This window comes from Vidua macroura, chromosome 4 (assembly GCF_024509145.1).
Source record: "Vidua macroura isolate BioBank_ID:100142 chromosome 4, ASM2450914v1, whole genome shotgun sequence".
Taxonomy (NCBI): domain Eukaryota; kingdom Metazoa; phylum Chordata; class Aves; order Passeriformes; family Viduidae; genus Vidua; species Vidua macroura.
The window spans coordinates 51,339,249-51,356,345 of record NC_071574.1 but is presented as its reverse complement, the minus strand read 5'-3'; the positions used below and the strand labels follow the sequence as shown (position 1 = coordinate 51,356,345).

Here is a 17,097-nt window from a genome sequence, read left to right as displayed (position 1 = left end):
GACGCATTTTATGATCCTCTCTGGAACCCAATAAGTAAAGCTCTGATTTGAGACTTCTGTATTATGAATTCATAGTTCTTGCTTGCCGCAAGCACACTCCAAAAAGAGATGAAACATTGTGCCAGAATGTAATGCTATTCAAGTATAGAAGAACAAAAAACCAAAAAGTTGAAAATTGCATTAGAAGAGCCATTAGTATTACCCAAGAAAAATACATATATTCTGTACAAAACTGGAGATTCCACAAACCCAAACTTTGAGTTTTCAGCTATTCATTGAATACCTGTAGCAGATTGTCCAGGCCTTTTATTAGAAATATGCACACTATATTGCCCTCTCCAGATGTACTCTGCAACTGCTTCATAAAGAGGAGAAATGGCAACAGGCACAATGGAAGAGGCTAAAGGAAGACTTTGGACATTGTTTGCCCTGAAGAGATGACAGAAAAGATTTGATGCCTGCAGAAATAAATACAGCATATTTATTGATACAATATTTTATTTGTAAATACAACTTTTATTTCTTTTTAAAAATAATCTTCAGGATTTCTACAGCATATTTTTATGATGATATTTCTAAGTAACTGTTCACCAAAGGCTGAATTTCTTCACTGATGTGAATCTGCTTTTGCCATGCCTCAGTGGTGAGCTTTTGCTGAAGCAGTTCCTTTGAGAGGTACTCACTACAGGAATAACTTTGCTGTTCATAAGGGATCCAAAGAAGCCTGAGGAGAGCATGCCTTCAGTGTAGACAGAAGAGAGTAAACTGAAAAGCCATCTTCATGTTCTCCTAATCTTGTTCGTCTTATTCCTAGACAAACTCTTCAATGTGCACATGAGCAGCAGTGCTCTCCCGGCACCAACACACTTCAAAAGGCAGCCATTATTAACCTTCCATGACTCTTCCCACACCCATCCCTACTAAAACCCTCTTACCAAGTTTCTGAAAGCATTTTTGGATCTTTGGAAAGATGCTATGCCTGTTCACTTGGCTATGCCTGTTCCTGTTCCAGGTCAACTGTCTCCTCTCTAAAGACCTCTTCCTCTCTTCCATCTCTCTTGCATACTGTCAAAGGACACAGTAAGGATAAGGTTTTCATCTACAGTTTGTATAGATCCAACAACCCATGTTTTGATGTGACCCAGGAGAGGTAAAATCTAATTTCTGGATAGTTTTCAGTAATTTTTTCCTGATTTGAGAACTGTTTTATTTCTGTTTAAATGTTACTATAGATACTGGAACTTAGCATTACAAAGTTACAAAACCAGCCTCTGCAGAGGCGAGGGCAAGGGTGTCTGGAGAGACATAACACCCTCCTGTGTAAATCTGACACAGAGAACATTTGGTGCAGAAGTGCTGGGAGGGGAAGGTACCCTTCACACCCCTCTCCAGGTCTGGGAGGCTATGTGCCTGCCCTGAGGCCCATAAGGGACAGAACATGGCTGAAGCATCTGGGAACAACTGGGTGAAACTAGTGAAACTGACACATAGCACAGTCATAAAAAATATTGAAAGGGTAACAACAGATATTGTTCAGACAGAGAGAGACAGCAACACATACCAGTAGACACTCCACAGCTTGGAAACAGGAATGAAGGTACATTGCATTTGTCTGGACTGTTCAGGACAGTGATGTGTACAGCAACCAACCACCTTGGAAGAAGCTAAGTCTAAGCTCAGGGTGTCAGAGTGGCAAAGCACACCAGCTAACTAGCCCAAAAAAGCAGAGCTAGTCAGTTGTTGTGTCACTGCTGTCTCTGTGCCCAAGATCTGTGGTGGTGGCTGGATAATCACCAGTTTCCTCAGTGCAAACTCTGAGCAATGTTACCTAACCATGCTAGTATGCTCATGGCTCAGACAGTTTTCTATTACTCATGAATGTTTCTTTGTCATATGGTAGGGAAAAAGAAGTTTCTACATCAACTTACATATTAATTTGGCTTTTTCATCATGGTCATAATTTAGGAAATTGCTTAGGAAAAGTCCACTGTCCTCAAAGCCCAGAAATTCTCTATTGCTCCACCAAATACAACTGAACTCCAAGTGGGCACCTGCATGTTAGAGGGGAAGGATGGTGCACTGCTTTCCCAATGTTTTCAGCAAAGCCAGGCTCAGCTCTTGACCTCTTGAAACATTGAAGCCTAAGTCCACAATTCTGAACTGAGATAGACATTTGAACATTTAACAGAGTATCTACTAATTCAGACACTAATTTTCACACTTCCCTGCTCACACTACCAGTTTCCTGAAAATGGTGATCATGCTTCCCCATTTCACAGAGCTGCAGCAAAGAAATTCCCTTAGCAAGTAGGTGATGCTTGTCATCAAAGTCTAAAGAAAAGGACTGAAAAAGAGTTGAAATAGAAATTCCCTGCATCCAGGTACATAAAATGCCCAAATACTTTTTATTTAAATTAGTGTCCATTGTAATCTTGCCTTTCTTGGCGACTGCTACAAATGCTGCCTTTACAACCAGTGAAGATGCTGCTGCTTCTTTAGTGACACAAGGAGAGAGCTCAGCAAGACAGAGACATCAGGCACAACCATTTAGGACCAGAAATAAGAATTAATCAACACCACATGGCAATAATATAGGCAAGCAGATTTTGTGAACAGAAGTCTTGTTTCACCTTCCCTGCATATACCTGCTACCCCAGTTTTATATTTCACAACTCTATCTCACTGCCAATTATACTGATACCAGAGTTTTTAACCCATATGTAGCTTTTAATTAAATAAAGGCCATTTAGATACTCTTCACAAGGTATGAGTATAGTGCTGTACTTGAAAGTCTCCAATACCATTTGAAATAAGTACACACTTAAGTTAGTAGATTTTTCCCAAAGCATGGAAAACAGGTCTGACACAGGTCCACTGCATCTGTGCATTTAAAAAACAGGGTTTATGTAAACACAAAAGAGAGATAGTAAATGATCCAGCACTGACAAGGCAAGCAGGAGGTCCTGACTCCAGTGCTTGTAGTGCATATATATATATATATATATATATATATATATATATATATATATACACATATCAATTCTATTTCCACCTTCTGTTACTAACAATGAAATGAAATTACATCCCTCACAAAAAAAAAAAAAAACCTACAAAACAAACAAATTTTTAAAAGCCCAGTTTGCCTTGAGAAATGCCAATAGAGAACAATTTTTATGATGTACTGATTCCTCTACTGCCCAGGTTTTGGCTGGGAGAGAGTTGATTTTTTTTCCCTAGTAGCTGGTACAGGGCTGGGGTTTGGATTTAGTCTGATAATAATGTTGATAGCACACTGATGTTTTAGCTGTTGCTGAGCAGTGTGTACTCTAAGTCGAGGACTTTTCAGCTGCCCATCCTCTGCCAGCAAGGTGGTCCACAAGAAGCACAGAGGAAGCATGGCCAGGACAGTTGGCCCAAAGAGGCTAAAGAGATGTTCCATACCACAGAGTGTCACACTCAGTATAGAAACTGGGTGGGGGAGAAGTCAATCACTGCTCAGGGATAGGCCTGGCATTTGTCAGTGGGTGATGAACAATTACATTTTTCATCATTTGTGTTTCTTGGGGTTTATTTTGCTGTCTCTTCTTTTTGTTGCATCTCTTTTAATTTAAATTATTATAGTATTATTATTATTATATTTTATTCCTATGATTAAGCTGTTCTTATCTCAACCCACAGGTTTTACCTTTTTTCCCCCAGTTCTTCTCCAATCACACTGGGGGCCAGGTTGCAGCAAGCAGCTGCGTCATACTTAGTTACCAGCTGGGGTTAAACCATGACTCCCACTTTTTAACAACCTGGTTCCTTCAAAACTGTTTCAAGATGCACTCTGAAAACCTGAGGACTTAAAAAGAACCTGGTCTTTTTTTAAAAATGTAGTACTAGTATGAAGTGATGTAGACTAAGGAACAGAAATGGTGAGTTTTCCTTCAAAGCTTAGACTGGAAAATGTTTTTCTGGTGATGGTTTTATATCTGATTCATGAAAAATTTTGAAGTTGTTTGGCAAAACATACTGTACAAATGCCTTCCTATTGCATTGAAGAAGCTATGAGCACAACTGAAAGACTTGCACATATTGTGAAATAGTTTCTTTACTTTCACATCATTTTAATGTCACTCACTTTCTTGATGGAATCCTGAACTATAAACTGAGCTGTAAGCAGGATACCTGTGTAGTAACCCCCCATGACTTTGGATGTTCTGAATGCCACATCCCCTTCTATCTTAGTACTTTTTCTTTCACAATTCCATAGGGCTTTGCTTGAATTATAACTACTGCTCGAGTATTTCAAATAAATTCAGGCCACTTTAACCGATCAGTTCAGTGTCAGTCTTTGCTCAGAAATGCCAGTGTGACCTTACTATTTGCTGACTCTGTAAATAAGTAATTATTTGGCTTACTTATTAAGGTAACACACCCTAGCTAGTTCGAAAAACCAGACCTACAAGATAATCCTCATCTCAAGTTTCTGCTGGCTGTACTGTCCCAAAGAATATGCCCATATTGAATAAATGAAATTTCTTCTAGCCTTCACATGCTAGTTGGACATGTGAGGCACAGGTGGTCAAAGCAATAGTCATCAAACAGGAGTTTTCTCCCATTAATTTATGAGTATAGAATTTTGCTCTGCAGATAGAGAGATACATTTTTCTTACTGCAGGAACTGTATTGCTAAGTATGCAATTAAAATTTTCTGTCAAATCACTTTTCATTAAAATACTTGGATCAATAATGACATTATTAGATATCTGTGTGGAAGGAAAAGAAATTAAATTTCATAGAAGAGGTATAAATTTCACACTATAGCTGATATCACCCCATTAATCATTTTTTTATATACACTGAAATTCTAAATACCATTGCTTTACAAACGTAGTTTGGAAGTATAATGAAAACAGCAGTTATGTTTAAAAAAATAGACATGTTGATATAATTTTTAAAAAGTTTTGAAATTATATATTTTCCTAGATTTTATTTTTGCTTTTAATACTTAGAATAAAGTAATAATTAAAAATATTAAAAAATCATTTAAAAAATATTATTGCTGGTTAAAATAGGGAACTATAGATGCCATTCTTGCTGGAGCATATAGTACTACATACAGGTATGTAAGATGGTAGCCACTGGCTATTCCTTTACTTTGTTGTTAATGCCTGCATTATGATAATTTTAACTTGCAATTTGTTCTCATTCAGGTTTTCCTTTTAACAATTACAGCATTTTATAGCTAGAAGTTGCCATGAACAGCCTGATTTTAAAGTATATAATGATCCTTATCTTCCCCTAACAGTGGTACTTAATGCAGAAGCAAAGAAATGACAGGGTTGGTCAGGCTGGAAAGGAGCTCAGGAGGTCATTTAGTCCAAACTCCTGTTCAGAACAGGTTCTGAGTTTAGAATGGATTTCTCTAGACTTTGTCCAGTCAGATCCTGAAAAGCTTTTGAAAACATTTCAGAGCTTCTCTGGGAATTTGTTCCAAAACTTCAAACCAAAACAATGTTTATCCTTGTTTTAGCTAGATTTCCCCTCCCCCATTTCTTCATTTTTAGGAAACCACTGTCTCCCATTTCCACACTGTGCTCCTCAGCTTCAGTTTCACCTCCTCAGTAACCTCCAGTGCTCAGGAGGCTGCTCTTAGATCACCTGATACCATTTTTTCTCCAGGCTATCACAGCCTTTACTGAAATACTTTTTTCATATAGTGATATTTTTAATTTATGTAAATCAGCTAAAGATGGCAGCTAGTTCAAACTGGTCAGAGTCTGCAAGGGTTTTTCAAACAGCAAGAGAAGGAGTCAATATCTTACCAATTTCAGTACATTCTTCAGTTAAATGTGTGAAATTCTACATTTTGTCTGATAAGTCTTTTCAGCACCTCACAATTCAGCGAAGAAATGTGCTAACTTTTCAGAAAGTATTCAATAACATTATAGTAAAAGAGATACAACCTTTTTTAGTTCTCTATTAACTTTCCAGTTTCTTCTTCTGTATCTTTTTCATACAATACCAGCTTTGCAAGGGAAGAAAACCCCAAACAACAAACCAAAGCAAACATTGTTTCCCAAAATTGCATGCTTTTGGAGTTTGTTTTTGAATATTGAGCATTATGAGTCATTTGTGACTGTGGAAATTCCAGTAAGTCAATGTAGTTACGTCAGACCTGAATTGGACTCTTTAATTCCTGACAGTACATCCTAAATGACACAAGCAAACAATGTCCCCAAATGTGAAAGGAGTGTTAACATCCTCCATATTTTAAGATAGCTCTCAATCACCCAAATTAAACCCAAAACCTCCATTCTTGCAGGACACATAAAATGTGATCTCTGGATATATGAAACCTCCAAAGATCAATTTGTTTCCTACTCAAGTTATGTAAAGCCATACATAATAAAACACAACAAAATGGGAAAATAATTTCTTAAATTAAAAAAAAAAAAAAAAAACACCAAAACAAACAAACAAAAAAAAACCTCAACAAAATTCTTAAAATTTATCTATTTTCCCATCAGTCAAGCAAATAAATAATAATGGAAGCTCTAGCAGCTTTAACTATAGGCTAATATAGTTAGATAGCCTTAACTATCTCCTGGAAGATCCAAGACCCGCTTTTCCCCTAGGAGTAACCTGGCATTACTCCACTGAGTTGCTTAACTGAGCACAGTCAAATTACTTTGACATGATATGGACCCTAAATAGATATAAACAGGCACATCTAAATTACTTTTTTGCGTACCAAAGTCAACTTCCATCTGTTAACAATTCCACTTTCTATCTAACTGGTGCATTACAAGATTTTCTGAGAATAGCAAAGAGCAGAATCACTTCTCTCGATTTCCCATCTACCATGGGTTGACCCTGGCTGGGTGCCAGGCACCAAAGCATCTCTATCACTCCCCTCCACAACTGGACAGGGGAGAGAAAATATAACAAAAGGTTCATGAGTTGAGATATGGACAGAGAGAGATCACTCACCAAATACTGTCACGTGCAAAACAGGCTTGAATTAGAGATGTTAACTGAATTTATTGTTAACAAAATCAGAGCAGGATAATGACAAGTAAAATAAGACCTTAAAAACACATTCCCTTACCCCCCTCTTTTTCCCAGCTTTGCCTCCTCCCCCCGTAACGCAGACAAACAGGGAATGGGGGATTATGGTCAGTTCATCACATGTTGTTTCTGCCACTGTTCAGGGAGAGCAGTCCTTCCCTGCTCCCTCCCACAGGAGACAGTTCTCCAATGCAGAGTCCCTCTCACAGGCAACAGCTCTCCACAAACTGCTCCAAAAGGGGTCACTCTTCCACAGGGTGCATTCCTTCAAGGACAGGCTGTTCCAGTGTGGGTCCCCAAGGGCTAACAAGTCCTACCAGCAAACCTGATCTGGCATGGGCTCCTCATGCCATGGGTCTGCAGATCCCTCCCAGGACCCTGCTCTATGACAGGTCTCCCATGGGATCACAGCTTCATCTCATGCATCCACCTGCTCCAATGTGGGACTCTTCCACAGGCTGCAGGTGGATCTCAGCATTCCCATGGTCCTGATGGGGTGCAGGGGCACAGCTGCCTCACCTCACAGCTGCAGGGGAATCTCAGCTCCAGTGCTTGGAGCATCTCCTCCCCCTCCTTCTCCACTGACCTGGGTGTTTGCAGAGCTGTTCCTTTCACATATTCTCGTCCCACTCTTCTCTGGCTGCAATTACATCTGCACAATAACTTTCTTTCTTCCTTCTTAGATATGTTATCACAGAGTCATTACCACATTTCTAATTGGCCCAGGCTTGGCCAGTAGCACGACTGTGCTGGATCCATTTGGCATTGGCACTGCTGGACATGGGAGAAGCTTCTGGCAGCTTCTCACAGAAGCCACAGCTTTAGCCCCCTGCTACCAAAACCTAGCCATGCAAACCCAACACACCATCATTGCAAGACTTCCAGAGCACAGAACAAATCCTTATACAGTGAAAGTCAACAGAGTAACTCACTTTTTATCCATGTATTTTCCATTGCTTTCTGTTGGGAAAGAACAGTGAACATAGACTGAAAGCAACAGACCTTTTATAACCAAACCACTGACTGCATATATTTTTGTATGAGAGAACCACATCATCTTTCTGTTTCTTCTTGTGCACTCTGGAGAGAAATTCCAGCCCCAGTACTGAGGAAAACATCATTATAGAAATAAAGCTCAAGAACAGTATTAACAGACAGGTGACCTACACAAGGTCGTTCTCAATTATAACGTCATCCACACATCGTCTTGAGTTCATGTCAGCATATACTTGATGAAGATTTGGTCTCCAAACCCATCAATCTTCACACATATGTATCTGCTCTTGCTTCCAAAATTGTTGTTATTCTTTCTGCTATGGAAACTTCAAGTGTCCCTCAACTACATCTTGGACCACACTACTAAATTCAACCATCATTCTATACTTCAAATAATGAAATTCAAGCTCAGCAGCATTCAGTAGTCTTTACACCTGCAACAAAATCATGCCTGTTCTTAAAAACATCAACATATGACAAGAAATTCAACACACACACATGCCTCTGTAATTTTGATTGCTGCAGTGGGCTTGAGGGCTGATTTTTGTTAAAAGCAGTCAAGTGTGACTTGTTGGTTTTAACTAGAAAGAGCAGCCATCCATCCTTTCCTTGTGTGAGGCGGTGAACAGAGAGGAACCTTGTTTTGTGGTGTTTGAAATTTGTTTGAATTCACAAAATGTGAATTCATTTCAGGGATGAGGAACTACAGTAATTTACTTGGTCCATGGGCCAAGGAAGGGACAGGCAGGAGGAAGAACCTGGGCCAGGTCAGGCAGCAAGACTCATCATCCATGTGTGGGCAGGAGAGAGGCAGGGAGGGGTTCACACAGTAGCCTCTACCCTAGGCCCCATGCACCTCAATACCAGCTCTGCCCAAGCTCCTCCAGTGGTTTCCTCTTGTCCACACCTGTATGACAGAGCCAGGAAGCCTGGTACTCACCCTTGCCTTGCCCTTCCTCCAAGCAAACAAGAAGGACCCAATTATGCAAACACACAGATTGACTCACAAGCTGCTCACGTGGCTACGAGAGTCCACCGTTACAACACAGGACATTTCAATGTGATAAAGGTGCATCTTATGCTGTCCTGTGAGTTTTTAATACCTCCAGAGGCCTTTCCTGTGGACCACTGAATTGATACTAGCCACAGAACTCCCAGAAGAGCTCAGGAATCATCTGCCAGAAGACATGGCTGAGTCACAGAATTCACAGAAGGGTATGTCTGTGCTATAGTCACAAGTGATGCGACTGCCATGCTGGGGATACACTGCTAGGCAAGCTTTAAATTATTTGTCTTGGGCACTGGTAGTAGTCTGGCCATTGAGTTCGGGCCAGCCTAACCACTCAAGTATTTACCCAGCTTTTTGGGCATGTTTTCCAGATAGCTACAGGGTCCATGGTGCCACAGCTAGATTGCTACCAGTTCCCCAGCCGACTAGTTTTAAACCAGCTCAGGTATGTGCATCACTGTGGCATAAACATACCTAAGCTTTTAAGTCATTAAAGGTTCAATTCAAATTCATACTGCCTCAACTTCTATATTTTTAACAACTTGGACTTATGTATCCTCACTGTACTGTGGAGATTAAACTTCTGGGGTGCAATAAATTAATAGCATTTTAAGTGTAAAATTTATGTTTTTTCCAAAATGTGAACCGTGTTTAACAAGGGTAATGAATATTGCTGGCTATGTGATGATCTCTCCCTCATTCCTTCCAGCAGCTGTTAGTGAGGACTAGATGTATGAGGTGACTATCTGACCTGAAACTCTGCAGAAACTCTGCAGAACAAAGTTTATACACAGATATCCAAATCCCTCAAATATGTATCTGTAGACTAAGAAAAAAGCCCACTGGTTGCAGTGGACATTTTTCCTGCATGAATACCACTCACTGACTATATATAAAGTACATTTTGTAACACAGAACAACTTGGAAGAAATGCCAGCTTAACAATCGTACTGCTTGGATCCAGCAAACTACTTCCAATTCACCTCATAGCATAAAGTTGAATTAAGAACGGGAAAAGTGCACAGAATTCTTAAGTATTTATTTTATTTTTAACTGATTTTTGGGAAGCTGCATTTGTCAGAAATGTGACAGAACAGTCATGTTTATCACAGTGGCAATTTGGCTGAATGTAGCTGAATTTGTTCATTTCAACAAATGGCTGGATTTGGTCTTTTAACAGACATCTGAACATATTATACCCATTCATTTAACATTTTAATACTGATTTGTTCACACCAGAGATCCATACCTTCCCTTCAACACACTCAAGGTAACACCTCCTGTCTGCTTATATCAGAAACTTGTAATATGTTGCCAACGCTCTTCCTAATGCTTGGGATTATGGATCCTCAAGGCCCCTTCATGTTAAATGCTCCATCTTGTTGCAAGGGCTCATGGCAGGTGCTACAAACCAAAGGACACCCAAGCAGCAGTCTTTCTTTTTTTTCAATACCAAGGACTTGCATACCACTTCTCTTCCTTCTGTTTGATTCTGTGGGGATGATGGGCAGAGCAGAGATGGAAGAGGTACTGTGCTGGAAGATGTTAAGGGTTGCCATTGATGAGTCCTTTGATCTAGAAACACTTCCAGACATGGTTAAAACTGCTGGGTCTGCTAACCAGATGGCAAGGACTCTCCCTGCTCCCAGCTTCTCCCTTCTGGTTTTTCAATTCCCACTGAAATCAGTAAGATTCTGCTCCCTTCAGAATTTGGACTTGCCAAAAACACTGGAAGGCAACAAAATGCTGACAGGTATACAGTCTTGACAGTGCAAAGGCATCATTCTCAATCCTCCCTCTCCTCTGCCACTTCACAAGAAGACAGTAAAATTACACCAGATTAAAACAGGTTCATCTGAGGCTACAGCTAGAAAATAGCAAGAAAAGACAGTGACTTCACCAGGAGCAGCATGCTGGCTACTACTAAATATTTTGGCATTTCTCACGATTTGACATTAGAACAGCTCTGCCTCTGACCTAAGGGTTTCAGTTAGCTGTTTAACCTCTGCTAGTTCCCAGAATAAAGGAATGCAAACTGGGACATACCTACTTTATCTTGAGCATGTTCATGCAAGAAAACTACAGCAGCTCCTTTTCACAGCCCTAATGAAATATTTTGTGCCCGTGTGTGTAACACAGCATTCTGTTTATTTTATAGGCTTATAATAAAAAAATGACACTTTATGAGCTACATGATAGTATTTCAACAATACCTTGTTGTGACATGATATGGTGTAATTACTTAGTAGGAGATACTACAATTTATTGTTATGTTACTGAGTCATACCCTTCAGGGTTTCAGATTGGTGTCTTAATTTGCTTTTTTAAAGCCATACAGACTAGCAAGATAAGTAAAGGGATTTATTAAAACAACCTAGGAATAAAGACATTGTCTGAACATGCGTGCATGGCCATGTGTTTGAAAATACTTTCCCCATCCTTTCCCCTTCCTTCTTTGCTTTGTTTTTACAGCATTATCGATTGGGTCAATAAGAATCAAAGTGAAGAGAAATTTCAACCTAAACATACAAACAGGTATGTTACACTAGGGTCCTATTCAGACAGTTATATACATAGACTGGTCCTGCGGAGCCAGAAATACTCAGCCCCTTCCACTGACTTTACCCATGAAACAAATCATGTAAATGAAGATCTGCCGGGTAACCTGTCTATCCACAAGTATAACTGGCTTTCCATCTGTCCACGCCATTAGCACTGGACAGGGCTTTGCCAAGCACAGCATTTGCCTCTTTCTTGGTCTCATGGTTAGGTACCATACATCAGTAAGGAGAGAACATTATTTCATATGGCACACTATAACCATTATAAGCATACTGTATTCCAGTGAATAAGTGGCAGCACTTTTCCTTAACCAGTGGAATCGATACAGTCAGCCAATATAATTTTTTTTTTAAAAGTATTGCTCCCAGCGAAGTCCCTCGGTCTTCTGTGGCTGTAAGTGCCTCGCATTTTACAGAGGGTGTGTGCAGTGCACTCCGCTGAGAAGTGTTTCGAGCAGCAAGCGCAGTCCTGGGGCAGAGCCAGCGCCCCGCCGTACCCCGCATCCCTGTGCCGGGAGCGGCCGCGCAGCGCGGCCCCCCGGGCAGCGCGGCCCCGCGCCGCTGCGAGCGGAGCCCGGAGGAGGGGCGGGCTGGGTCACGCACACACACCTGCCCCGGGCCGGTGCCAGACGCAAGGCTGGGCAGGCTGGGGCGGCACGGGTGGGGGAGGGAGGGGATCGCCGCCTCTGGCGACGGGGGTCGAGTCGAGGCAAGCTGGCAGCGCCTCTCCCCGCCAGATCCTTTTCGCTCCGGCCGGAGCGCACCCGAGGCACGACGGGCTAAGCGCAGCCATAAAAACCTCCCCGGCACGGGCCTCAGCAGCCGGCGGTCCCGCCGGGCCAGCGGCCAAGCCGGGGCGGAGCCGGGCCGACACCTCTGCCCCACGCCCGCCGCGCTCCAGCCCTCGCCTCGCCTCGCCTCGCCCCGCCCGGCCCCGCCACCTCCCCCGGCGCGACGGGGCGCGGCGCGGGCAGCCCGCGGCGGCAGGGCAGGGGAGCCGCCGCCCGGCTCCGCGCCGCCCCGCGCCCTTTCCCAGCCCCCGCCGGCGAAGCCAGCTCGGCGGCAGCGGCCCAGCGTGAGCACCTCCCTTCCTTCCCCCCGGGCGCTGGGTGTTGCTGTTGTTTTGCTGCCGCCGCAGGTCGGCCGGGGTGGACGCGGAGTGAGGGAAGCAGGGAGGGGTGCGCCCTGCCGCAGGGCCGCTGCCAGGTGCACGCCTCTGCCTGACACACGGGCGGGGAGGAGGAGCTGGACGGGCAGGTTTGTCGGTGGGGCGGCCCCGCTCCCCTCCCCTCTCCTCTCCGGGCTGCTGGGGATAATTAGTGTCTGTGCGAGGCTGTCTGCCCCCGGGAGGCAGGGCGGGCGCGCAGTCAGTGCGTGCCCGGCTGTTTGTGAGCGGTGACTCGCCCCGGCCCCTCGGCGGAGCCTCCACCCCGCGGGCGGGGACCCGCCCGGCCGCGCTCCCTGCCGTGACCCTCCCACCGCCACTCACCCCGCCGGCCCGGGGAGCCTGGCAGGGCGAGCGGCGCCGGCGTCATGTGACAGTGCGGCCCGGTGCCAGGAGCCCGGGGGGAAGGCGAGCGGGCGGAGGGCGGGAGCGGGCAGCTCCTCCTCGCACACAGACCCGGAGACACCGCCGAGGCGCCTTAGCCGCGGGGACGCGGGACACGCCGGCCTCGCGCCTCGGTCCCACCGGAGCGCTCCCGCTACCTACCGCGACCCCCGGCGCTGCGGGAGCCGACGGAATCGCGGCGCTCTCCGCACCGCCTGCCGAGCGTAAGTGTGAGGGCGGGGGTAATGCGGGGGCCGGGCTGTGCCGACTGCGGGATGGATGTGCCGGAGGAGGAAAGTTTCCCGGCGCTGCGAGCAGCGCGGAGCCCGAGGCGGCAAGGTGATGCCACGGGAGCCGCAGCCACGCCGGGGGTGGCGGGAACTGGGTCTCCGTCAGGCCGCACTTGCGGGAAAGGGGGCGCAGGACTCGCCTCGGGGGTTCCCTCCGCGGCGCCTGGGAATCTCGCTGTGCGGCCGGCGGGAGCCGGGGGCGGAGGGCCGCCGCTGTCCGCCGCGCCCGCCGGGCGGGCAGCGCACCTGTGTGGCCGGCGGGGCCGCTCGGGGGGCGCCTTTCCCGGCGCCCTCCCCTGCCTGTCCCCGGCGGGAGGGCCCGCGGGCCGCCCGCCCCTCGGGGCCACTCTCCCGCCCGGCGCGGCCGCAGCCCCTGGCCTCTCGCCGGGGTGGGACAGGCGCGTCTTCTGGTAGAGACTGAAGTGCCACCGGATCCCGGGCGAGATACAGTGCCCGGCCAAACCGAGGTGGAAAGTATAGCGGGCTCGCTCGGTTCCGCGGGCGACGGGCTAGATGCCAGGGCAGGAGCTCGCGTCCGGGCCGTGTTCCTCCGTAGCGCGGAGCGGATCGGCAAGCGCCATGTCCCCCGATTAACTCTTGGTGAAGTCGAGGATGGAATCGGCTCCCGAAAGCCTGCCCCTCGTATTGTCACGTCACCTTAGCACCGCTTGGCCGCCATGCAGGCGAAGGTAAAACGTGGGACAGCAAAGAAGCGAAGTGTGCAGTTAGAAATAACCTTTCCTTTGCTAGATGTCTTTTGTGGGTTTTATTTTGTTTGGGGTTTTTTTTTGTGTTTTGGGGGTTTTTTGTTTGTTTGTTTGTTTGTTTGTTTTGGCTTTTGTGGGATTTTTTTGTTCGTTTATTTGTTTTTAACCGAAATGGGAATAGAATTTACTTGCCTTGGACCGCTGTTGGGTGAGTGCCTGGCACAGCTAGGGGAGCCCTGGCAAAGGAAGGCTCAGCAACACGAGCCTGCGGTGGGAGATCACAGCACCTAACTGGAGCTTGGGAGAAAGACCTAGTTCAGAATAGCTTAAGTGGTCATTTAGGAGTTACATGAAAAAATACCTTAAAGCTGTTTTGTGCACTTCCCTTTTGCTTCAGGTACTGTACATGCATGACCCACAGTTTTATTCAATTCCTCACCTTTGAGAATTCAGGAGGTGTCACTGTTTGTGGAACTGAACTCTGAAGGTTTAATTGTTGGGAAAAGCTGAATTTGAGTGGCTGGTAGCAGACCTCTGAAGACTTGACTTCATTTAAACTAATATTCATAAGTATACCTGTATTGAAAAGAAAGACTTACATGGCTGCTGACTGGTGACTTTTCCATCAAATACTTTAAAGATACCAGCGTGATAGTCACATGAGCAGCTGGTGCTTGTGTGAGAGGAATTACATCTGGATTTGATAATCCCACCTGACCCAGAAGACACTTATTTCAAATTAGCTTTCACCTTGTATTTTTAAGAATATGTTTTTACTGCCTAGTATCAAAATATAAAATACCCGAAGCTGACTTGAGTAGCCTTTTTTTTCACAAGCAGGCAAATGTTTCTGGGGTTTTTTTCCCTGCACATAGCTATGGTACAGATCACAAGAGAGACTGGGGGTAAGGGCAAGGGGTGGGGGCAGGAAAGAATGCTAAATGGTCTTTCCCTTCCCTAAGAGTCCAAGCAAAACTTCCTCCAGGTTGCAGAGCTGCAAGGGAGCCCTTAGGTACTGTGAACATTTGACCTAGTCAACACCTGTTTAGCCAAAAGCAAAAGCCTTCAGATAAATAAAGATGTAAGTGTGAGTGAGATAAGTTAAAGACTCAGTGATAATGGAGATGTTATACAATCACCGAATTACCTGTATTTGCAGTTACTTGGTATGAAGAAGTAAGGAACTGATACTATTGGCATAAAACCTACACCCACACCTTGCTGTGTAGATAATGTACTAGCTAGTTTTTACCCCATGTTCATTATTAAACTCCAGCCTTGGAACCCCACAGCATTCATTGGTGTTGCTGTGGTACTCATCCACGTAATTTGCTGTAACATTCTCACACTTGATGTCCCACCCATGCTGTCTAAAAAACTAATGCAAGGTATCTAAGAGAAGAGAGAGTATTTGAAACCACAGCTTTGAAGGAGAACAAGTGTTGAAGTTATTCTACTGCATGAAATCTAGACAAGTTGTGCTATTCCTCTGCTTCGGCTTACTTCATTTATTCAGCTTTATATGTAGGTGCTTCAAAAATAAAAGTAGTAAATTCATGGGAAATCAGATTCTGAAATAAAGTGCATATGAAAACAGGGAATGCTAAGCTTATGATGGCTTAGAAAAATATTCTTGGGTTCTCTGAATGACGTTGGTCCTCAGCTATGGAGCAGTATTGAGCACGAGTGAGCCACTGTCCAGGAGCAGCCCCAAGCTTTAGAACTCCTTCCTTCAATTCTCATCCCCCAGCTCTCTCTGGGAAGAAGGTGCTTCTCCCAGGCTGGGTGCTGCCTCTGATGTCATGAAGCTGGAGCTCTGTTTAGCTACTGGCATAAATACAGTAATAAACCAACTGGTCTAAGGGAAGCTTTCAGCAAATCCTCCTGACCTGTGGTGTCTTAAAATCTCCTGCTCCCTCATGTTAAGGGAGCCTGTTTGTAAATAGGGCAGGTCCCCTGCATAAGGACAGTGTTTTTATTCACACCCAATGAACAAACACCTCCACCCACTGTTGTTGTTTTAAAAGACTCCAGCTGCTCATGAATATAGGGTCAGGGAGGGCCGCCTAAATGTTTCTCTGTGCTTTCTCCCCAGCACAGCCAGCAGAGCTGTTTCCTGTTCTTTGTTTCAAGGCTGGGGTTTGCGTCACACATTCCAAGTGGCATATGTGGTGCTCTTTCCTGTTTCAGGCTGTTTTCTGGCAGTTCGGTAGCCTCGGTCCAGGCCCCTTGTCACTGCCCCTCAACTCCCAATCCCCACCCGATGAGTTATCATGTCTCTACACACTCAGGATTGCTTAAGATGCCTGTGTTATGTCATAACGAGGTTTCCAAGTTAACCTTTAACACGCCCCTTCGACTCCGATGCAGTTATGGGGGTGGACTGGAGTTTTTAGCTCTGTTCGCTGAGAACTTGAACTCAAGTCTCTAGAAAGTTGTGAGCCAGTTTTCTGCTCTCACTTGCTCATCAGCTGATCTGGAATAGCTCCATTAAAGTCACAGAGTTGTACTGAAGTATAAAGAGTATATGTGAGAAGAAAGTCCACTTCTGTAGGCTCATAGTTGTGAGAGGGTTTTGACTTCAGCCCTTACTCAACCTGAATGGCTCACTATAAGCACTTTGTATTTCCAAATCTCCAAAGAAGTAGGTATTTTCCCCCTATACAGGCTAGAAGATTCATTGTCTTCCAGATGTAATACAGAAAATGAGACACTGGTGTCTTAACTTTTATATGGTATTAATAAGTACTGCTGTCCCTGTACTGCTTAATCGGTACATTTTGTGTTTTTGAAGGCATAAAAGTAATTGTTTTACTCCTGGTTTTATATTTATCTTTCCCCCTCACCCTGTTGCAGGCAGACATAGTGAGAAATTGAGAGGAAATTGAGAAAAACATAAATCTTTCTGTTATTTTGAATCTGACAGAAG

General features: G+C 44.7%; 1 protein-coding gene across 4 annotated transcripts in view; it reads left to right on the top strand.

Annotated features, from left to right (window-relative positions):
- Window positions 1-12,758: 12,758 nt before the first annotated feature.
- Window positions 12,759-17,097, top strand: part of KLF3 (KLF transcription factor 3) — a 28,312-nt gene continuing 23,973 nt past the window's right edge. For 3 of the 4 annotated variants that reach the window (XM_053975272.1, XM_053975268.1, XM_053975269.1), the window contains exon 1: window positions 12,759-13,395. The gene's annotated coding sequence lies outside the window, so the exon portion shown is untranslated. Of the gene's footprint in view, window positions 13,396-13,928; window positions 14,151-17,097 lie in introns of those variants that run through there. The other variant, XM_053975270.1, reaches the window with a different exon arrangement.